The 24,761-nt window shown below is 39.7% G+C and overlaps 1 protein-coding gene and 2 long non-coding RNA genes across 5 annotated transcripts in view; 1 reads left to right on the top strand and 2 right to left on the bottom strand.

Annotated features, from left to right (window-relative positions):
- The window catches only part of LOC111927296 (uncharacterized), a 12,388-nt gene extending 6,610 nt beyond the window's left edge, over positions 1-5,778 (top strand). Inside the window, exons 3-4 of the long non-coding RNA XR_002863503.2 lie at positions 1,776-1,834; positions 5,509-5,778. This is a non-coding gene — a long non-coding RNA (uncharacterized LOC111927296). The remainder of the gene's footprint in view (positions 1-1,775; positions 1,835-5,508) is intronic.
- SLC35F1 (solute carrier family 35 member F1) overlaps positions 1-24,761 on the bottom strand; it is a 226,086-nt gene that overhangs the window by 158,998 nt on the left and 42,327 nt on the right. The gene's annotated exons all lie outside the window — the stretch shown is intronic.
- Positions 4,618-24,761, bottom strand: LOC147654790 (uncharacterized). Of its 3 annotated transcripts, XR_015283135.1 has the most exons (4): positions 16,566-24,761; positions 7,266-16,352; positions 7,076-7,155; positions 4,618-5,643 (listed from the first exon to the last, which is right to left on the bottom strand). It is a non-coding gene; the product is annotated as an uncharacterized LOC147654790 (long non-coding RNA). The 3 variants fall into 3 exon arrangements; XR_015283134.1 differs by having other exon boundaries at positions 7,266-24,761; XR_015283136.1 differs by having other exon boundaries at positions 7,076-7,152; positions 7,266-24,761.

Below are 24,761 nucleotides of genomic sequence, written 5' to 3'. Positions count from 1 at the left end.
TTATCAACTTAATAATTATTTTATTCCAAAAATCCCGAAGAATTGAAATCAACAAACAAACATTATTCTTTCGGGGCACATTCACAGATGGAAGCTATAGAGGCTGTGCAAAAAATAATTAACTAATTAATATGGTTAATTAAAACTTCTCATTTACTTTATATTCATAACTTTTAAAGATGTAAAATTTATTCTTCCTTCACTTGTTCATTTTTAAGACTCCACAGTAAAATTCCGACCTCTAAGAGATGTGTCACAGCAGGTTTGTTAACACTGCTCTTCATTAAGCCTCTGTAATGCCTGACTGATTTTAGCAGTGTGATGTGTACAACTAAATATGGAACAGCTCAGTAAAATCAAATGATGAACAAATGCACATTCACATTGTCAGGTGTCTAATATGTAAATGCATTTATTAACTGGACTCCATAAACTGCTAATAGTGTGCAGTCATTAATGATGCAGTCATTGGGAAAAAATAGGCCTACAAATCCATTAGATAACAGTTTGCAAAATAATTAGCTGCTTCAGACCATTTCACGTTAATGCACTCAAACTCCTTTAAAACCTTCCAAACAAAAATGCAAAAAACCTCCAAAAATAAAAACCACACACACAAAAAAAACCCAACAAAAAAACAACAAAGAAAACTCCACAACAACCTAAATCTCTGCATGGTTAAGAGTATAAATTTGCAACAGCTTTGTATAATTGAAAGTGAGATATATTCATTCCATTAGAAAAACGTACCAAATATCCCCTTAAGATGACTGAAAAGTCTCATTTTGAAAAGCATGGTTTTTCAGACACATTTTTTATCCACCACTCTGGACCATAGGTAAGCTACAAGTGCAAAGTGGTGCCATAGCAGCTATATGGACCTGGGAAGAACTGGTGACAAAGTGTTCAGCTGAGCTGATTTGATCCTACAATTTACACATCAAGTGTAAAGCATCTGTATCACTAACAGGGCTACAGCCTATGCCTATAAGCCTCTTTAAGTACCTGCCTACCCTGGAAAACCCTTCTTCCCATACTGCCTGGCTATAAGGGAATAAAACCTCACTACACATCCACAACAAAGCAAGGCACAGGGCAGATATTGACCTTAACTGTTAAAAAAGGGCACTAGTGAGGAGAGTGAAAAGGTTACTGGGGCATTATGCCCTCTGCTTGCGGCTCTCCCAATCAATCTAATGGAAATACAGTATGAACATGTTCAGGATGTACATTTTTTTCAAGGCAGCACCTGGAAAAGTGATGTAATTTTGTCTCTGTACAGCATCTGCACTGCAGAATGATAAAATTTACAACATCAAGCATGGGACTACAGTAAACTTGTCACTTATGTCCTCATCTGAGTACCAGAAACTGCACAAGCATGTAATTATTTGTCTGCACTGGAGAAACACATGTCAGGGGGAAGGAGTAGAGAAAATAAGGTGTTTTTGGGAGGAGGGCACATCAACCATCCCATCAGAGCCCTTCTCCTACTAAGAGAGAAACAAATTTTCTGAGTGGTAATATCTGGAACATTAAAAAAAATTAAATAAATCAGAATCTCTACCCTACAACTTGGATTTATCCTCTATGGCTTATGGTAACATCATAGAAAACTGTACTTGGAAAATATCCTTTGCCACTGCTTATATGAAAATTACTATAAAAAGGTATGTTCAAGAGACAGGTAAAGTTGTTTATTCTCATAACTCGCTTTTAGTGCAAATGTTCTTGTTCTGTGCAGAGAACACATGGCTTTTTTTTTTTTTTTCTAGAGCTCAAGCTAATTTCATGTACATGTTAAGAATCTGCTCCAAGGCAGGAATGCTTTCAGGTGGGCTATATAGGAAAGATGACAAAAGTCTCATGATACTGCAGACTGCTTCAAATATTAGGTTTTAAAGCACTAGTGTACTCCTGGCACTCTTTTATTGTGAGCTGGGAAAGTACCAGTATTCATCAAAACACAGCAGGAGTCAGTTCCAAAGCCAGGTACCTGACATTTAATCTGCCAATAAAATGCTGCTGGTGCACAGTGTTTAGGGCAGCCAGGTTAGCCGATAAAGAGCCCTTTTCATCCTCTGCTGTCTGTAATTACCACATTCCTGTCGGGAGCAAGCAGAGCAGCCCCTGTCCTGCACATGCAGCACTGCAAATAGCACAGGGTAAATTTAGCAAAGAAAACCCAGTTTTAAAGGACTCACCTACACCAGAAGACCTATTAAGAAAAACAGGTTATTGCTACAGACCAGCAAACACCACACCTACTTAAGTGCAGCTCTTCATGGCCAGTAATTCAAATCTTTAGCAAAGCAGTTGCTTACTAGCACCTGCCAGCAGACAAAGAAAATGAAATGGGAAGGCAGAAAACAGCACACAAAGAGAGTTTGGCTATGTTCTAAATGGCTATTAAATGTGGTGTATGAGGAGGATTCTGGCTCTGCTTCCTGAGATGACCACTGCACACCTCCTCCTGCTTTCTGCAGTGTACAAGGTTGGCTGCAGAAGTGAGCTTCACTGAGCCAAGACAGAGAGCAAGAGACTTAAAAATAAAAGCACAGAATATAGATAAAAAGAGGAAAAAAAGAAAGACATAACACCGAAGAATTTCAATCTTTTACAGCCCCACCCTCTAAACACAAGAGAGACAGAATTAGTCTACTGCAGCCAAGAGAAAGTGTAGAGTAACCATATATGTCTTACTGATTTTAGTAATTTTTGGACCACATACAGGAGCTGTAAAGGAGATAATGAAATTACAGCATTCAACTTATGCAGTGTCACCACTCTTTCCAAGAGGGACACAGAAATCTGCTTTTGAACTATTCAGTAAAACATGAGTCACTTGAGATGCTAACATGAGAGCTCAAGGAACTCTGGAGAAACTAGTCTAAAGCATTATAGAGCAGGCATCACCTTGCATAGTGGGCATATATCTATGGCACAAAAACAAGTGGAATGCGCCAGTAGTGAAAAATCTGGTAAGCTACAGATCCAGCTGATCAGTAAACTAAAAAGTGTCTGTTGATTCTCTTGTGAATCCTTTTAATAGAATACAAAGACAACTCATCATCCTATGCCCAGGGAAGGTGCCCCCACTCACAAGGCTTACTAAGGCCATCTTCTATATTCTTTCCTATCACCTCAAGCGAGTTTGAATTCTTGGGTCAGTAAGGCGTTATGAGTTTCAGTCTTGCAAGACATGTTGTGGTAGAAGAGCTGCACAGGCAGTATTATTCCCAGTCTGGAGAAAATTAGTTTATTAATTAACCTCTCTGACAGTCTCTCACATTTCATTTTAAATCCAGCTAAATTCTTGTTTAGTCTAAAGAGCCAGATGTATTGAGCTCCTGGGACATAATGCAGTTTGGCTCTGCAGACAACTGAAGGCAGAATCCAGTGGAGGTGGAGACATAAATGTATCCTCTACCATTTTTCGTGAAGACGTATACCACAACTTCACTCATTTTAAATTCAAGGAACACTGGATAACAGGAGAGGAGAAAGGTGACCCAAGAAGGAAGGAAGGCAAACAAACAAATGAGTATCTTAAACCTTACAGAGAACATGTACTCAAGTATCCTGACATCACATGAAAAGTCTTTCTTCAATGCCCTCATATCACTTTCATGGAAATTTGTTCTGCCTCTTAGTTACCATCCCAAGTAACAACCTGAACAGCAATCCCTTTAGGCTTTCCATCAAAGCACTACACTCAGGTATTTTTTTCCTCCAGTTGACAACATGAGTGACAAGAACAGTAGCAAGGCTCTGCATGTATCAGTAATTTGATTCCTGAGGAGCCAGCAATCCATCACACAACACTTTGGCTTAGCCCCCCCCAAAAAGCTGCATAATCTATTTCTGCGACACCTCATGCTGAACAGCTTAGCACAGGTTCCAACATAGCACCAGTTGTCTTTGCCAACTTCCATCACACTTGGCATTTTGTGGATGCTCTTCTGAAAGTAATCAGTCAAAAAAATGTGATAAATAGGTAAGGAATCTCAATACAGTAATCAGGGCCAGAAAAATTCATGTAAGTTGTTCTTGTGGCCTTCAGGAAGATGTAGCTTTTCAAAAGAAGTTATTTTAAGTGTGTAGCCAGTGGGAGTTGGGAGCTTATAAGGTCATACAGAATCTGCCACCAGCAGAATACACGCTTTTATGCAAAGAAAAATTGATACTGCCTTAGAATGCAATATATGAAAAAATTACTTGGTAATGGATGGGCCCTGAGAATGAGAAGGCAGAGCGAGAAATTTGTTGCCTGGAGGAGACCAAAACTGGAAATGCTCTGCTGCTTTTAAAAGAGAATGACAAATCTCACAACAAGGACGAGTGCCATCACCTGCTCTAGCACTCTGCTGTTCTTAACATGAAAACTGATTCTGCACTAGGTCCACTGATAAAAAGAATACCTTGCAAAGACATTATTCAACTCTTTCACATGCTTATTTACTTCTAGCTAGTCTACAGGAAAGACCATTATGAAGATGATAAATAAAAATATTCAAAACTTAGGAAGGAGAAACATTGTGAGTTGGATACCAACCCTGTGCTACCTTAACAGTGGATACTTTATGTTCTCAAGGATTTCACTACGGAAACTTGACATTTTCTTTATAAAGGAAAGATATTTTTTTTTTGACTTTCCTTTAATTCTTTACAATAGTAACAGAAATATACATCACATATAGAAACAAGTGTTTTGAGAATGTCTTCACAGAATCAGAACCTTGATTTCTACTCTTTTTTTTAATCACTGTACCACTTTCCTTGTGTCATAGGCAAATAGAACATTTTATGTACAAGTAGTCAAGAGGATGCTTCTAAATTGTCATTTGAGTTCCTCCATCACTATCCATCAGTTTTAGCAGATAATCTCTATTTCCATCACAGCTTCCCTGCAGCTTGGCTGATTTTGTCAAGCATGTGGCAGACTTCATTTATGCACATTTTTATGTAAAGTGATATCTGTATACCAATTTAAAGCTTGAGGAACAGAAGCGTCCTATAACTCAACAGGTAACAGTTCTACCATCTACATCCACCCAAATGAAAGTGGGAATTCAAAATTATCTCTCTGACATAGTGTGAGAACACAAGTTTTCTGTTCCAACTGATCTATTGCTAATCTTTGTCTCTTTCAATTTCATCAGAGTGACTGGAATAAAAATGCAAATCAGACTTTCACTAATACTTTCAGTAGGCATGGCATTTACAAAGCAATTTCCATTAGGGGCCCCTAGTCATGTACTGATAATTTCAAAAATAAATCCATTTCCGATTTTAAATTTCCGTGGTCCATTTCTTCTCAACGTTGTATGCCTTATTTGAAAATTTGGAGAGAGAAACTGTACAGTTAAGAGGGTGGAGGTTTTTTCAAGCCTTTAATACTTGGTAAATAAATGATAACCATATTTTCAAGCTATCAATCTTCCGACTTCTGCTGCTTGGCATACTGAGGCTTTCTCCTCAAAATCAAAGCTGTTAATCTTGTTACAGTCAAGTGACTGAATGAGGAAGGAAGCATCCAGACACATTCCCCTCTCCCTGTGCCCTGAGGCTTGCATCTCCTCCACACACCACTGCCAGCCCCTGCCCTACAGCAGAGTCATGGATCCATCTTCTGCTCCCACCCTGGAAAAGACAAACGACCACATCAAAGACCAACAACTGCACATTCAAAGAGTTCAAACAGTGAAATCACTTGAAAGGATCTGGTTAGTGACAACTTTATCCCTAAAGTAAGTTAATTAAAAAGGTGTAAGGTTATATGTTGTTTCTTTTTCCAATATTCTGCTTAGCAAATGCAGAATTGACACCACTGAGTTTGGGGTTTTTTTACTGATTAGAAGTTAAATAGAAAAGGAAATATTCATAGACTCCCATCAACAGTCAGAAGTGTCAGTAAACTTTTAAACAACTATTCCACTACTGATATTAATTCAGCTTTATTATGTATTAGTATTTATTATGTAGTTAGTATGTTTTGTCTTGCTTTTCTCATTAACTATACATCTTAACATTGTACACAATTTAAAAATATGTAAAATGAGACAATGTTAACCCTCTTAACACTGTTGCTGAACTCTTACTTTCTGGTTTGTAGTGATCTGTCTTTTTGCCTCGGTGTAACATTTACAGTTTAATATCAGTACTGCTTTGATCCTCAGCAGGTCCATCTCCAGCACCTGTTTCTTGTAGAAACAGCCTGATTTCTGATCATTGAGTGATGCTGGGCATTGCTGAGTGAATGCTCAGCCATCAGCACAAAAGACCTTCAGCCCAGATCATCAGGAAATTTACACATCTAAATTTAAATGTATGTCTACCGGCACTATTCTCATATAGGCAAAGATATAAGAGATCAAGATTAAGGCTTTGTTTTTGTGGAAAATAGTGAGCTGACACCAGCATTAAATATTTCTTTCATTATTTTTTTTTCAGGTGAATGATGAAGTAAGCAATGTTTTCACAAAATCCTTAACAGAGCTTTGTGGGAACCTATTTATATTTGAAATATGATTTTCTTATTATTTCCAATATATTTATGAAATTGATCTAAGAATACAGTTAAAAATTAAACTTTTGAAAACATGCCACAGCAATAGTTTGCAATCAAAAGGGTATGTCAGGCATTAAAGGAGGGTTATATGAAGCAGATGCACCAATTTTAGAAGAAATTTATGGATAAAGTAAGGGAGTACACACTAGTGTTAGGACAGCATGAAATGAAAATGGTTTACACTGAAAATATAGAATAGAAACTATGTTTCTGAGATTGCACCAAAAAAAAAAAAGTCTACTGCATATAAGCGGCTAGTGAAAAGAACAAAATCAAGACTATTTCAGATAATGGACTGAATTTTTATAGTCAGCTGGTGCCCAGCCTACAGAAGATATGACATTTTATTTCAAAGCCTGAAAATCGTTTCATGGAAAAGATTATTCTGGGAGGTATTGAAAAACACCTGGAAGACATAACAGTCATTGGCCACAGACAGCACAATTTCATGAGGGGAAGTCCTACTTGTCAAACCTAATATCCTTCTGTGACAGGGTAACTCACCTAGTTGATCAAGGGAACCCAGCTGATGTAACCTTTTGGATTTCAGTGAAGCTTTTGATAGTGTCTCTCACAGGATCCTTCTGGACGAAATGTCAGGCACACGGATGGATAAACACCATGATGTCATGCCATGGGTGAGCCGCTGGCTCATAGGTCGGGCACAAAGGGTTATTGGGAATGTGGAACTCACCAGTGGAGTTCCACAGGGCTCCATCCTCTGCCCTGTGCTCTTCAACATCTTGATAAATGACTTGGATGCAGGACTGGAAGGGATCCTAAGTAAGCAACTGATGACACTAAATTGGGAGGAGCTGTTGACTCCCTTGAAGGCAGGGAGGCCCTGCAGAGAGACCTTGACAGATCAGAGGGCTGGGCAACCACCAGCTGTGTGAAGTTTGGGATGGGAAAGTGCTGGATTCTTCACCTAGGATGAGGCAACCCTAGTTGTGCATACGGTCTGGGGAACAAGAAAAGCTTGGTAATGAGAAGGGTTCCTGCTATCCGCAAGCAACTTTGTTACTAACATGTATCCCATTTTGAAGAGGGGAGAACAAGGAACAGCCACCAAAATGCAAAGAACAAGAGAAACATCGTAGAAGTTGTAGAATCCAGAAAAAAAGTTTTCAACTGGCAATGCTGCAAATTAGCATAAAAAGAGCAAGTCCTCCTCAGTATCCATAGAAATCCTAAGAGCAGTCTGTATCCTGAGAAGGAAGTGAGGAGAGTGATAGTAAGACCAAAAAAGTGTAAAAATTCAACAAAAGCGCTTGGTATTTGACACAGGCTGTCAGTCAGGAAGAAGGATCTCTGCCACTGTCACAAGGGCAGCAAACCCTTTGTGGAAATGTTGTCCTGTATAAAGGACTCAGAGACTCTTAAGAAAGCCATTGCTGCCAGCAGAGCAACAAAACCAAGAGCCTTCTTGTCATTCCTTGAAGATTTGCAACAAACATATGGACTCTCATTTGCTCACTTGTATTGCGAATCTTACTTGAATATGTAGATTGAGTGACTCCACATTTTTTAAAAAGGCCATCATTTTAAGCCTAAGAATAAACAATCTGGGCTCTCTTCCAGAAGATTTAAATTGTTTATTTTTTGTAAGAAGGAGCCTCCTCCAGCAGAAATCAGTCCTGGCTGCCATATCCACAGGCAAACCTTCTTAGGGGAGTTTATGCCAAGCCAAACAACTTTACTCACAATGTTTCCAGGTAATTTACTAGAGAAAATTAGATTTTTCTGGAACTGTATTTCATATCTTCACTGGCTAGAAATCATCCAGAATTAAGCTGGTTAACAAAAACCAAACCTAGGCTTCAATAAAACTTGTGAATCTATAAAAAGTGCAGCCATTTTCACCTGTAACTCAACCTCTACGCTCAAGGAAAGTTTCCTGTGGTCTCAAGCAGAAAACTCATGCCCATGAACAGGGGGTCAGACTCAAGTCATTGTGTTTAAAACAGACTTTTCCTTCTTTTCACATGGACTATTTCAGCCTGACAGGCTTGCAGCCAGCCACACCAAAGTGCTTCCTAACAAGCAAAGCACTGCATCCACAGCTGTTTGGTGCCATCAGCAGGGCCAAACTCCTATGATTTAAGATGATACCTGCTCCTAAATTACAATTTGCACATCCATATGATGTGACTCACTGAATACTTGCTAAGATATTATCAACCAGAGGCACTCACAGCCAAGAGATCAAAGAATTGTGTGAGACCCGATTATCCTCTACTCATAGGGGTGGGTAACTACTTGTAAGGCTACCCTTCCACTAGCAAACCTTCTTCACTCTGCCAATAAAAGTACCAGGTCATAAAGCTTCTGAAAACCTGCATGCTGCTTAAAGTCCCATTACCAGAAATAAATCTATTTTATTTATAAATCTGCATAATCTCCTTCTCTGTTTTAATTCTTTCCAGTATTAGAAAGGTACTTGACACTACAAGCTCTTAGCAATTTTGAAAGACTACTCAGAAATGTTAGTGCATCATGTATTTTGGTGGCATTAATTTGAACAATTTTACCACTAGATTGAATGCAAAGTTTTCTGGGACTTGTGTTTCATTGTGGTTTTTTTTCACTTAGACTTGTCCTCTTTTTTTTTGTTTCTGACAAAGCCACAATCTGATCAACTGTTGTTTTAATTCTTTTACTGTTGTCTCCTCCCATAACTACTGATACTCTCTGCCTATAAAAGTATGTTGCTAGCTTTCTGTATGTGAGGAAGTTAGAGGAAGAACACCTTTATTAAAAGGGGGAGACTATTTGCTCCTTTAGTGAAAGTAGGAAAAAAATAATCAAACCACCTTCCAGAAAAAGTAATCGAGAGCAGCATTAACATTATTAACACATTGAGAAGACTTGAAGAAAGGTAAAGAAAACTGTACAAAAAGAAGGCCTGAGGATGGTAGAGAAAAATGTATAAAGAATGCCTGGACATTAGAAGAAAATAACAGAAAAGTCATTATTTTTCTTTCTTCCTACTACTGTATAGAATGTGTATCATTAAGAATAGTAAATGCCTTATGATAAGTGTCAATGAATCTTCCACATGAGATACTCCAATATACAGAAATAAAGAAATAATTTAATGCACTCATAGGAAAATGTGGAAAGGGACTGTGAACCATGAGATTTTTGGGGGGAGCAATATGCTATCCCCTTTTTTGACAACACAGTTATTGGTATGAAAACATCTACATGAACTGCAATCCTATTTCCAATAAACAGAGAGAAGACAGACATCACTGGGTCGAAGAGTATAAATTAGCTTTATGCAGTCTAAGCTGTAAAGCTGAAAAGCCAAATGCTTAACATCATGTCTCCCCAAAGCAACATTTAGTTCATCGTTCCCATCTTCATTTGCTAGCTCCATATGCTGCCTCTCACTTTCCAGATTTCTCACGTTCACCACTTCACGAGCAACGTCTATAAGCGCACACTAAAACCAAACTGAAGAAAAACCCCAAGTTGCTGCATTTATGGAGCTACTTCTGCCCAAATGGGAGACTAAATGATTCCTCTGAAACTCAGGGATGCAATGGAAAGGTAGGAGCACTGAGACAGGTGGCTCTGCATTTAGAGAACACAGGTCAGTGCCTTCCCAGTGACAAGACTGACACTTCTTCCAAAGTACAGGGTCACCTTCCCATCCTTGCACACTACATGGCATGCAGGAGAAACCTGTGTCAGCTGCAAAGCTCACACTTGGCAAAAATATTTCCAAATCTGACAAAAAAAGAAAAAGTATAACTTTTCTACTAACTCAGATTCGGTGATTTTCAGAACTAACCAATGAAACCACAATAGCAAGAATATTTCAAAAGGTTGATTTGTCACGTGTGTCTTTATTTGGAAGCAAAAAGGCACAAGGGTCTCCCCAAAGTTTTTGAGTCCATATATGAAGTGACTTTCTGATTTTCATTGATGTTCAGTTTCATCCGGGTTCCTGAATTACCTCCACAATTTTAAAGTATACTCAAAAGACAGAAAAGATTGTATCAATTTCAATAATATCCCTTTTTTTTCAGTTTCATCGTAAATAAAAAAGACACTTAAGTCTTTATGTTGAATGGGAAGATCCCAACTAAAATGAAGTCGAGGTGCTACAGCAAATAAACCTCTCTAGCAGGTGCAAGAAATAAGACTGTATCCTGGATGGCTGAGTTTGCCTGATGTTGGGTTGCTGCTTACAGAAGGACTCTTAGAAGCAGAGGGACATTGTTGGGATACACCTACCTGCCACTTTTCATTTAAAGAAAGTGATTAGACAGAAATTTCATACACCCAAAAGCTGCTTCGATACTCATGACAATTTAACAAATGCTCTTTTCACCTAATTCTAGCATGTTCTATACTTTATTATTCACAGGCATCAATGCTCTTTTTAAATGTTTTATCAATTGAAAGTCCAAGCAATCATAGAGGAAACTAATTTTGATTTGTGTGTTGTGGAAGTCACCAGTTTTAATTTTCATTTCAGCCCTTTGACTTAGTGACAAAAAAAGTCATCATTCTGTAGGAAATGCACTAAAATAAAAACTTGTTAAAAATGATAAGACTCCAGCATACTGCAAAAAAAAATGAAGTGATTGTAATAGGGAGAGAAGGGACCCACCACTAAAGGCACAAAGCAAAAACAAAGCCAACTCCATTTTCAAGAAGCAGACTTTGAGAAAAATATTTTAGATCTGTACCATAAGATTAAAGATCTGAAGTGAACCTAACTGCCACAGCATCACATGCACCAAACTGATGTATCACTGCAGGCAAAGGAGGACCAGTACTGCTACTCAAGCACAGACAGCTGAACACCAAAGGTCTGTGTTTGAATAGCGTCTGCTGGGTTTCCTTATTTCCCTGGGGTGCACTATTGGGGTGCTTCAGCATGTTATGCAGCGTCCCTTTCATCCTCCCACCCCTGTTAGAAAAGGGGAAAGGGCAACTAGCATTGCTACAGCAATCCAAGGAGTGCAACCGTGAGCCACCATGTTCCAGATCAGAGTTGTTATGTGGAAGTTTACCAAATCTGAGTCAGCCTTAAAGGCAGCCTTAGACCGTATGTACAAAACTGTGTTTTCCAAATAACTTGCCCTCAGAATAGTTTCTCATCCACCTCTGCCTTTTTATTAGTTCCCTTTCATTAAATTCCTCTTTACAAGCTGTAGTTCCTGCTGCAAGAGCAAATATATCCAATATAAAACTACACTTGAATGAGGGATGCTACAGATTCTTAGGGGCCCTTTGCTACAGCACCTGGCTTCTGTAGACAGCCCTAAAGATTCAAGGGACTTGCTCCAACTAGTCCCAGTTGCACAAAGTAACATTATAGCTCATGTAGTAATTAAAGGGAATAGAATCCAGCTCATCAGGGATCTGAAATACTCAAAGTTTTGAAGATGTCCATACAAACACACAGACTGAACACATGCCAGCGAGAAGGAGAGGTCCCCCTTGGGCGGTGAGGGCAGAACTTGCACAGTCACACCAGTACAAAGCCAAAGCAGCAGCACACTGATCTACCAACAAACCAAACCAAACTTTCCTTCCCCCTAAAACTTCAAGGGAGTGATGGGAGCACTATTGCAACCTTGGCTGGCTCTCCTAAAAATACGAGCAGCAGCCTCTAGGCATCCAGGAATGTGCTGGCAGCAGCGTGGGCACCAGCCAAATGCCCGAGAGTGAGTAGCCCCTGCCTGGGCACAGGATGGAGTGTGAGGGGACACTTTCTGTCCTCCCTTTCAGCACTAGCTCACCTTAGAAATGGGAGTGAAGGGCATGCAGGATACTGACAGCACAACTGCAAATGTTCATATAACAAGTTCGTAATATTCCCATTTCCAGGCTTTTTTCCTCTGTTTTTTTTTTTAATCTGTCACAACAGCACAATCATCCTTGAGAATCTTTCGCCTTATGAACTCTACAAATTATTTTTAGCACTTATTATCTACAAAAGAAAAATGATTCCTTCATGTCTATTTGCATATCCTTTTAAAGTGATAAAACCCTTCTTAACAGGCCTTCAACACACTATAAATGGAAAAGACAGTCAGACTTTATTACTCTTTCTTAAAGCATCTGGATCCTGTTTGTTAAGAAAATAGTCATTCCAAGAGAGAGATTTAAGGGGGAACAACAAGGAACCCCAAAACATACAAAAACATTACTGATGCTTTTCATTTGTTGAAAAATAACAGGGATAACACAAGATCCAATTAGCTGTTGTAAGATCCCAGCTTTATTTCCCTTGTTTCTGAGAATATTTGGCTAGGTTTTTGAGGGCTTTCCTACAGGAGGCAAATCTTTCAGATGAGTATTGGACTGCTTATATCCCCAGTGACCTTGCCAAAGTAAAACAAGGCATTGCAAGGTTAAATATGCCCTCCATGGCTGAGATGAATTCCTATTATATAATAATCTTTAAAAGATTTAGATAATAATCTGTTAATAATCAGATAGATAATAATGTTTTAAATAAAAGAGTAAGACCAAGGGAATAAAATGAGAACGTACCAACAGTGCTAACAGGAGTCAGCAGATGGATTAGTTTCACAAGGTGGGACTACTGTACCACAGTGAAAAGATGAAACATCTTGTTCTCCAGCCTTGAAAATACCTTTCAAGATGACATGACAGGAACTGTAATGATAACTTCACTTTTATATGTGTGCATAGATGAATACAGGGAAAGCCAAAGGAACAGGGCTTTATAGATGACCTGAAAACATTTCCAAACCTTTTGCAGGTTTGGAAAAAACAAAGCAAGAAATAGGGAATTAAGGAATAACTGAATGAGACAGCAATACAGGAAAGACAAGGAAAACAGAGTAGAAGTTTTTCCTCACTCTCTCAACCTTAAAAACCCTGTAATTTCTCAATCATTTTAACATACCTGCATTAATTTCAAAAGTATTTATATTGTATCAAAAACTATCTGTCTGCATCAGCTCCATACACCTATCTATGTCAAGTCAACAAACGGGGCTTGGTTCACTCAAATTGGCAGCTAAATTAAGAAGGCAGTTCCAAAACTGGCAAGTGAAAGCTGCCTTCAGCAAGAGATGCTCTCCTGGCTGATGCTGCACCCGTGTGTCCCCACTCCTTGCACGCAGCCTTGGCTTGGCAAGCAGTCCTGGAAGCCAAGGTGGTGGCAGCACACCCTGGCTGACCTCCTGCCCATCCTCACTCTGATCAGCTTGTCCTCCTGGCCTGACCCCAAACCCTGGCCATACTACCACCTCTTCCTTTCCCTCCCAAACCAATTTCTGGTATTTGTTTGGCTGGCCATCCCTATATTAAAGGGTAGTTTGAAGAAAAAATATTTATTTCGCCCTACTGTAAAAATTTTCACAGCAGCTTAACATCAACTGCAACCTTCCCCATATTAAGAGTCTGTGGCAGTAAATGAAAGACTGTGAATGCCTGTGGTCCTGTTAACAGGCACCTATACTCCACACCCTCTGGAGAGGTTTGGGCTGGAAAGAAACAATCACTACCTTTGATCACATTGAATGACTTTCAGGATAATAAACAGAAGTCACTTATAGAAATATCAAAGGAACTTCCTTACTATTTACTGTGCTTATAAATGTAGAATGGAAACTGTTCCAAGACCAGGAGGATATAAGGGATACACTTTTTGTTGTAGTGACAAAAAGTCAAATTTTTTTTAAAAAGAAAATCCCAAAGACAAAGGAAACAAATGTGTGAGAGAGAGAGAGAGAGAAAGAGAAGGTCTTCCAAGAGTGATTTGGAGCAAATCCTTAACTCAGAGCATGACTTCACCTTATATTCCACGCAGCACAAGCAGGAGCTGCAGCCAGAAGGGGTGGCTGCTCCTTCCTCTCACCCTCCTTCCCACCCCTGCACCTGGCACTCACAGCTATGAAACAGCTCAGACCCCTCCACCTCACCCAGCTGAACCCTATGCCACAAGACAGGGAACAGGTTTTTTTTTCTTGGGCACCTGCTTGCTCCAAAAATTCTCTGTAATACCCAGGTGCTAGATTTACAGTCTTTTTACATAACAAAACGTTTTTCTGTTAAGTCTTTAACATTTTTGTTAAGAAAATGTCAGAGGAAGATATTTAAACAACTACTTGGTCTTGCTTTGAAATTAGAAACCTGAAAAATCTTCTACCACAGTTTTGGTTTCTGTGAATCAGTAATTTCAGACAGAAAAAAAAACTCTGGCTGGAATATTTCTGATAAAGTTTATTTCAATTGTGCAGCCATGTAGTTAGTGGCTGCACCAATATTTCATCTGAACTGCAGCATCCGATTTGTTTTATAGTTTCTTCAGCCACATGCTGAGAGGTTTGGTAATTTATTACTTGAGCAAAACCCTACTGACTTATGAGTAAGGATTAAGTGGTATTTCAGCATCCTTAGTTGCCAAGGTTACTGTTGTCTTTGCTGTCAGCACTGGAGAGCAGTTGAAGTACTCTCTGCATCCCCCAAACCAATCCAAAACAAATCTTGCCAAATAAATGAAATGCATCGGTGATCCATGGATAAGCACATGCTTCTCCGATATAGAACCACCTCTTCAGTGCTCCTTGCCCCAGTATGAACAAATCTAATTCTAATCAAGTGCTGGTGTCATGAGGCAGCAGAACTTAGTCAAGCAATGAAGTGGAGAAAATTAGTTGTATTAATAACTAACGTACACATGAGTTTCATATAATCCTGCACAAACTGGAACTGAAAGGGCACTGGAGCAGAAACAACAATTGATGTCTGACTCGGCATGTTTAAACAAAGAGAACTACTTTACTGATCCCCATACTCTATTACTTTGCACTAAGAAAGTAGAGAAAAGCAAGCCAAAAATATAGTATGAGGTAGAAAGCCAGTGTCTCATATGGCCTTTTTGTGTGCAAAGCCTTGAAAACTTCTATTAAGATCACAAAATAAATACACTATTACTGACAGCATAGTCTTAGCAGTTTTATGCTCTTTGGGCTCTCACTGAATGAGACTACAGACTAAATCAACTTTTCCATTACTAACTCTTTAGTACTTAGGATTTTGTGTCTAAGAACACTTGCCTCTATCTTTAAAATCCTAGATACTATCTAATACCTTTTATATTGCCTTGGCTGACATGTTTTGCAACAGTAAACAGAAATGGCAAGGCTCAGCAAGTTTACAGCTAATAACATACAAAGAAAATGCAGGAGAGAAACAGCACACTGTGCTCCTCTGCTGCCCTAGGAATGCCTGAAAGCAGAGCAGCAGCCCTCCCTGCTCCCTAAACACACACCCTACTTGCACAGAGAGGAAAGTTAGCCACCAGACAAGGTCGATAAGGCTCTGAGAATGCACGGAGAACACAGCATCTTCTATGCTGCATGGATGCAGCAATCCAAACTTGAAGAAAATCAGGAAGAGGGTTTCAGCAATGAAAGAAACTAAAATAAATGTAGCAATTGAGAAGCTCTCTCTCAGCAGCTCTATATAACTTTTGCATGTTGTTGTCTAAGCTAATCTTCTCCATGATTGGTGCTTAAAACTGCTCTGGCATCACTTACACTGCTGTAATTAGGACTTCTTTTCCAGGTTATCATTTCTGCTCCTTCAGACTCAGCCAGATCCACTTACATCCACTTAGTAACATGTAACATGACACTTCATCTGTCAGCTCTGGATCCTGCACAGTAACTTGCCTGCTCGTGCATTTAAATTGTGCTTGGCCTTCAATTTTGTAGTGCAAGTAGCCACTTGCTCCTTGCTGTGGCTCACACGTCTCTCATTTCTTCTTAGACTGTAACAGCTCCAGAAAAACAACATAAAAAGGGTTGATTTCAAGCACTTCAGGCAATGAGTACCTTCTACAGAAAAGCACTAAAATAACACCACTGGACTAGAATAGCGCCACTTCCACATTAGGGCTAACACAAAAAGCCTACTGTTGATGATAGAGATGTAATTAGTAGGAGTTTGCAGCATTGCTTAAATCACTATTATTTAGAGGAGCCCTCTATACCTGCAGTTGGGCTTTTGACATGCTCTGAATTTGAGAATCAGCAGTAACCAAAGGAGGAGTGTCCCAGAGGAGCTCACAAGCATCGTAGGAAATCAGAAGGATGTCATTAGTTGATCGCACACCAGGCCTTGCTGCTGCTGTGAGCTCCAGCAGCTAGCAAGGCATGTTTGTGACCTGGAGCTTTGTAGCATGCTGGGAAGGGAGGAAGGGGCAAGGGGAGTTGTGCTCTAAAGGAGTGCTGCAATTTCTCTTCTTGCTTTGCACAGCTGTTGAAGAAGTGTTGCTACACTGCCAGGCATCCCAGTGTGGGCTGGTACCATGGCAGGTGTCAAATTCCTTCTGGGCCACCTGAGAAGAACACACACACATCTCTGAGCGGGGCTGCTGGTCTTTCTGTCTTTTCCAATCTCCTGTTTTTCTGCTTATTGTGATGAAAGCCACAGATGCTGACAATCCTTCCGACGGTATTAATTAAAGGCGATAATTATAAAGTCTTCATGAAAGTTCCTGAGCTAAAACTTGATGGTAACTCACAAAGATTCTGCACCCAGAGTTAATGAAAGGTAGGAAGAAAAAAAAAAAAAAAGAGAAAAAAGAATAGTCTCCAGGGTAAACAAAAGAATATTCCAGAAATTAGTGATGTAGTCAGACTCATTCTAGCACTTCATTAACCACACACCTTGGTAACACAACACAAATTGTAACTCTAAGTTGCCTTTAAAACTGAAGTAAACACTAGATTTCTTTTATGTCTTCTTGCCATTTCTCTGCTTCTGAATCTAATCTAATCATATTCAAAGTGTGCCTCATCTTTCCAATACAGTACGTCTGAACTGCCAATTACTCTGACATTGATTTTCTTTTTTTTTTTTTTCCCTCCACAAATCTAGGCTGGAATTTTACAGGCCTTCACTTGGTATAAGGAATGTTACTTTGGTTTTTATCTTTCTGGTGCATCAGCCTAGTTCTTTTACTTTACTAATTGATCTGCTTCTGCTTCACATCATAGCATACGTACATTAAAATAAACTCATAGCTGAAAAGAGAAATTTTGAGGGTTTAGTCCTGACAAAGCAGCCTACAAGAATAAAAACTCATGTTCTCTAAGGACTATGAGTCTGGCAGTTCCAGCATATTTTGAATATTTTATTTCTTTTTTTCTTCAGGGAGTTTATTTTCTATTCTCTTGACACCCTGCATACACCTCCCAAAAAGTCTTCCCCATAACCTTCAAAATTAGAATAAAAGAAATTATGCTATTTCTTTGAGGTTTTTAACAACCTTTGATCCTACTGGTTATGCAATGTTCACATTTTAGTCTGTGAGGATATACAGAATAAGAAATATTTCTACACTCTGCCTGCTTTCCCCAAAGAAAGGATTCAGCACAATAAAAAGGTGGAACAGCAGGACAATGGGACAGCACCCACCAGACCCTCCACTGTTTGCCACCTGCATCAGATCACACGGGAAAAATGTTAGGCTTAGAGCAATGACCAATACATGTCCTTCTTATATTAGAACTTGCTGCTTGACTTTCCAAATGCCTTCTTAAGGATCTTGGGAAAAAGACAGTTATGTGCTAAAGAGATAATGAACCAAGAAAAGGGGCACTTCAGTGGAATATGGAAACAAACATAAAACACTGCTGAAACAGAGAAAGGAGCTAACCTTACAGGATTATTGGGTTTGAAATCCTGATGTCTATCTCACTGTTTCTAAATCTCCTAGCCACAATGACAGTATCTTTCTTTTTTTTTTTTAATTTTATAACTGAATAAATTTATACAAAATTTCCAGTTATCACAGCATTTGCAATAGCTCATGAAACAGAGCACTCATACTGTTTTGGTCCTCCCTGTTCTGAGAGATGGGTGGGCACTGCAGAGGAACAGCGTGTCAGGAAGGCACAACAAGTCCTCCCTGGATTTCACTGACCACACACCAAAAGTCCCAGGATGGGGGTGTCAAGTTCTGCAGTTCAAAAAACCTGGAGGCAAAACTGTTTTTAATTAAACTGACATATTTTAGACATTTATGCAAGATAAATTGAAACAGGGGATCTCAGAAAAAGGCCTGCATTTCTTTACTTAAGGCAATTTTAGTATGAATAATTTTCATAGCACCCTGAAAGCTCAAACTGTTGATAGGAAAGGTGCTTTTCTGGGAAATTACATGCAAAAGGATAATTATATGACATCTCACCCAATACGACCTCGAGATTCAGGAGCCATGAATCAGTTTAACACTGCCCTGTTCAGCATTCTTTTTAAAGTTCTTTCTGGTATGTCATATATGGAAAAACTGGCACCTGAACAAGCATCAAAGTCTCCCAAATTGGGGATTAGAGTGAGCTCACCCCATCATGGTAAGAACCAGTCTTTGTTCTCAGTGTGACATCTTGCATTAATAGAAGATCATTTTCTCACAATCACCACCATTCATCTGGAGTGCAATGGGGTCTGCATGGAACAACTCCTCATTGAATTGCAGAAAACAGGGGAATAACTGCCGAGCTTTCCCGGTTACGCTATTGATATTTAAGTGCTGTTCTCTGTGGGGACGTAACAGCTTAACTCCAAAGAGCCTGTGACCTATTTCCATGATTACTGCTGCACTAATGAATAAATGGTTTCTAAAAGGATATAGCCACAACACAAAACTCTGGAGAAAGATGGACACCCCCAATAACAGAGTGGGTTAGACAAAAAAATGTAACTCAAAAAAAAAAGTGCTGCTTTTTTAAATCTGTACTGAACAAAAAAGTAGCTCTTTGTGTATACAACAACAAATACTTTCATATCGATCCTGTGTTTTAGCTCTGAATCTTCTTGGCTTTGAAGCTATTCTAGAAGCATCTTAGATTTGGAGGAGATGAAAGGGTAAAGATCTGAAAACACATATATTGTCCAAATGCCTAGCTCTACCATGGTTGTAGAGAGCAATCAAAGAAGTCCCCACTAATGTCAAATACATCCTTTTCACATGTCTTCAGTGCTGTATCTGTTTCACTAATGAAAGCCTAAATCACAGACAAAAATCTTATTTTCATTGAGAATCTGTCCTTTCATCCTATTTGGCAGCAGGGATGTCAGGACTAAAAGGTCAGCAAGATCACGGAAGCCTATGAATGAACTTAAAATAGCACTTGAGCTCATTCAGGCTCTGAGACCCTTGTTTTACATGAAACAAGCATCCAGCTTGCTTTCTTCATGAAAGCACAGTTACATGATGCAGCTCTTCATCCTTAAGAAATCAAGCTCAGTTTCTCATGGATGTGAATTGCATTTGAACAGTATTAGGTGGGAACCTAGCTCAGTCATGGATGTTAAAAGCCACTCTCTCTCTGGAGAACACACATATGGAAAAGCACTTAGATTACTAAAAATTTGCATATTTACTTGAAGGAGAGTGGCCCAGCCCTCACCACAGGCTGGGCTAAGCAGCTAACAGAGAAAACATTGCTGCATGAAAAATGTGCTCACAATTGAAGTAGTTCTACCTCTGTATGTGACAGAGATTGTATGTTCTCCATAGGGTCCTTAATGATCATTTGCCAGGTGAATGTCACAAAAGTGCAACCAAGTCCTGCTGTGCACTCCCTAGGGCAGGGAACCCTTCACAACACATTATCTTTAAGATGCTCATTATATCAGTTTCTTTCCTTTCCCTATAATTTTGCCATGTAGCTTTCCAAAGCAATTCGCATCCATGAAAGATTTAAATGAATAGACACTAACCATTTAAATGTATGACAAAAAAAAAGAATTTGACCTTTCTGACTTCAGCCCTGAAGAAGTTGTGTCTCACCTAAAATCTGCATCTGTGCATACTCTATAGTTCATGGATAAGACAGGTATCTCCTAGAGGGTTATTAATCTCATGTCTTGCACAGCTGCATCCACCACTAGAGGAAAATCCTGGTTCCCCACACATCTCATTGACTTGACCAGATAGTCCATCAGCACTTTAAAAGCCTTTCCTGGGAAAGGCATTACTAGGACTGCTGTGTTCCCCAGGATGCTGTGGTCCTGTTGAATCAGTACTTTCCAAAGAAAAAGTAGTTTGTGAAAATAAAATCCAGCTCCCCTCACTTAGGCCTTTCCTGACAATGAACTAAATCAGCAAACTTCTACAAATATTGTTTCCATTTAAAACAATTTTTAAAGGGTATTAGCAGTTCAGAGACAGCTACCTCTAGTAAAAAATATCAGCCACCAGCCTGCATCCATTGCTGATCTTTTCTGCATCCCAAACAAAAAAAGCCTCGCTCAAAAAAGCAGCGGCAACCTCTTTGCAAAGACCTGCAACAATTAATTGGATTAATACATTTACTGGTTATTCTGAACAGCTAAACAAAATGTGTACTGGGTCATTTCCAGGTTAAAAAGCTGGAGTTTGGAAGCAAGCCCTTAGCAACTTTCTCTTGATGGTAATGGATTAGTTTCGAAGAAAACCAAAGAATATGCAACTGCTGTGTTATTCAGCAGAGATCTGTAGGTGGCAAACCCTGGAAACAAGGTATCCCAAGAAGCTGTGAACTCTCTTGCAGGCCTTCTGATCTGAACTACACCAGGCCATGAGCCACCTGCTCAGCTCTGAAGTCTGACTTTGAGCAGGAGACTGGACTACATGTCCAGAATGTCAGAGGTCCCTCTCAGTATTATGTTTCAATGATCCTATAAGATCTTGAAAAATGGATTTATGTTTTTTGATACACACTCTCCAAACTGAGTTTGTCATGGTGGATGAGGCAGCTAACATTAAGTATAAAAGTACTTGCTTAAGTAAATTGCTTTTCCTTCACCTCTATTTACACTTAAATTTTTTCATTGCTGCAGGGTGGTGGTGGTGGTTGTATATAAAATAACTTCTCAATATGAGAACTGGAAGTTTTAAATTTTTTTAACCCATAGAACTTCATAAATATGCAAGAAAATATATTTCTTTGAGCTTTTATGTTGGACTATAACATTCAGCTCAAGGATGGAGACCTTAAATAATTAAATATCCTTATTTAATGGTTATATACTGTAAATTTTCTGAGATAGGTCTGTTCTGTCCGTATTTGTACTATGAAGCCCTGACTTTTCTGTCCCTACAGGAGCTTTTGTAACACAAGTTAAATAACATTCCAAATATTCCAGCCCGGTCACACAGAAGCCGACAGTTTTCAGCAAGGGTTGCAGAAGGCTTCAAGATTTCTGATTTGTAATAAGTCTATTCAGAGCTGTGTATGATCTCACCTCTTTGTGCTCTTTTTCTGCAATCAAGATAAAAAGCATAGGCACATACATGTTCTATAGCCTAGAATAAGTCAGTGAAGCTGAGCAGTTCAAGCTTCCTCCCCTGTTTTTTAAGTAACCAAAAATCAACAACTAGACATTGTTCCTGGGCACTCTTTTGGGCTCCCATGTTCTGGGATGTTTCCTTGCTAAATGTCAGACAAGGGATAGACAACTACACGTGAGCTATTTTAAAACACCCTTAAAAACCCCTTATAATTCAATGGTGATAAAGTACTTTAAAGAAACAACTTATTTTTTTTCCTTACCATTTTTAGTGGGTTGACACTGGCTGAAAGGCATCAATGCCAGAGATCCCTTCTCTGCACCAGCTATATGTAACAGTCCAGACACGTGCTCCTGTTTAGGTGTCTACCCCATGCTGATCTTTCCCAGCACTTCTGCTAGTCTTAAACCATGAACTACCCCTCCCAACAGATTTTTCTAACATATCAACTGTTTCTCAGCTCAGAAACATGATGAAATAAGACCTTCCAAGAGTGGCTGAGACAGAGACACTTTGGTTGATTTTGCAGTACGCTGGCATACAAGAGTACAATTTTCCATAATTCTTGATGCTTTTTCCCATGCTGTCTGAACTTGCAATCATCTGCCACACAGAAGGAAAAGAAAGAAGAACTTGAAATCATAAATGGTTTGACAACACTAATGCCTCAATGTCATTAAACTGGAATCCCTTAAGCATTTTTCTGACCTAGTTTTCCTATTTCTGTTGTGAATTACCAGACTGCAGACAACCTTTGTGACCCTAGACTCAGAATCAAGGGATAATCCCTAAATGTTACCAAAAGACTGGTGCCTCTGCATGTTCATCTTGACATATGAAAACAGGGACAGGCTTTCATGAACCATAAAAAGTGAGGTGTCTGAAATCACTGGGGTTTTTTTCTGAAATCTTAGAGCATAGCCAGCTTACCTTCTTGGCACATTTGCACACCAAAATTTCCTCATTGTACCAAACAGAAAGCGATCTTGATTCTGTTTTTTGCCTCATTCATTCCCTTTTACATTTTTGTGCTGTGCTACAGCACTGCAGTACAGCTAAGAGGACCACTACAGCAAAAAAAATAAATACTCTTGCTTCTTTCTTTGACCAAACCTTTGCTCTCAACACACCACCACTCACTCAGGTTTGAGTCCATCCGTGGAGTTTGAAAGAAAGCTACAACCACTTTCAGTGCAGCTTACAAGCAGAAACTACACTACAGATTACCTATGGGTTCAAAATCCCACAACAAAACTCTTTGTGACAGAGAAATTCTCCCCTTTCAGACTAGATTTAACAGCCTGGTGCAATTAAAGATTAAAAAAAAAAAAAATAGACTGTGTAGCAAGAAAAAAATAATTTCCACCTTTCTTAGTTCCATCACAGTGCCAAGGTTTGTGTTATTCATCTCTGCCTCGAAGGCATCTCTGTCAGAGCAGAGGGATGCCTTTCCCTTGTCCTTTCTGGGCCCAGTCTCCCGAGACATAGACTTCAATAAAAGCTATTGATACTCAGCAGGAATGGACTTTTGTTAACAAGTGGTGAAGAAATACAATCCTAAAACTAGTAACTTTGCTGCCAGCTAAGCGAAGGCATTAGCAGACTGATTCAATATATTCAGGGGAGCTGCATTTGAAGTGCCAGTCTACTGGGATCTCCTGCCTTCCCCAAAACCACACATTTGATTCTAATCACCCTTCTTAGCTGCTTCTCAGATTCCTTCCTCCAGTCATTTGTAAGGTAAATTCAGCAGTGAAAAAGCTACATTTCACTCCTTGCATTTCATCTGCTGTTCTCAGCAATTTCATGGATGTCCCTTTTATTGGTTTTGCTGTCACTGAAGTCTCCAGCAATTCCTTCAAATTCAAGGCTTTGGCTTAGTCTCCATGCCCCTTGGCTCACTTATGACTTTCAACAGTTCCCACTCAACACAACATCCCAATTCATACCATCTACTCTCCTCCTGCTACTTCAATGCCAGAGTCTTGTCTAATGATTCTTGGTACACTCCTCTATAAAGCACCACGACTTCTCCATTGCTTCCTCCCTTTCCATCCATCTCATTAAGTCTGGGATGAATGCTATCAGTTTTGTTTAGTTCGTTTCCCGAGGGAGTACATTATAAGGCTGCTCTGTTCTGTGTGAGTGGGATGCAGGAAGGGAGGGTCTCTGCCTGCCTGTTCCCAGCTGTGCATGCTGCAGGGGGTGGAAGTCACTAGTGGGAGAGGAAGACTGTTCCCTCCCCAAAAACAGTGGGCTATGCTAAAATGGGAAAAACCTTCCGAGCCACAGGGCACGCAAAAGACAGATGGGAAGGATGGAGGAAGCAAGGTGAGCATCCTAGAGCAACATTCAGCCTTGGCCTTCAACACTTCCAGGGATGGAGTACCTACAGCTTCTCATGACAACCTGTTCCAGTGCCTCATCACCCTCACACACATCCTTAGAACAGACTAGATTACATCTCTATTTAATCTGTTCCTATTCAGAAGTCTGTGTAAGCAGAGGTAACTGTGCCCTCGTCACTTTTAACATCCCTCAGTCAGTATCTGTAAAACCTCCATATTCTCACTTTCCTGGACATGGAGGCTGTACCCACACACTGCCCTATTTATCCCTGAAAGACTAGTTCTATCCATGGAGACTCTCACGCAAATTTCAGCAAACGCCACTCTCTCTCCTCAACTCCAGAACCCTCCTCTGCCATGAGTAAACTGAAATGTGACAGGTGTGATCATGTACACGTAGCCATCTCAGTCCTTCCACTCTGCACATTGCCCCTGTAGAACTGAAGGTGGGCAGGCAGCAAGACACCTCCATTTAGGGGTCTCTGCATAGATGTCCAGGGATGCCCCAGCTGTGCACACTGCCATTATGATCCAGATCCAGTCAATACAATCACTG

The sequence above is a fragment of the Cyanistes caeruleus genome, chromosome 2, assembly GCF_971803275.1.
Source record: "Cyanistes caeruleus chromosome 2, bCyaCae1.hap1.1, whole genome shotgun sequence".
Taxonomy (NCBI): domain Eukaryota; kingdom Metazoa; phylum Chordata; class Aves; order Passeriformes; family Paridae; genus Cyanistes; species Cyanistes caeruleus.
The sequence above is the reverse complement of the archived record's forward strand: the minus strand, read 5'-3'. Positions and strand labels throughout refer to the sequence as shown.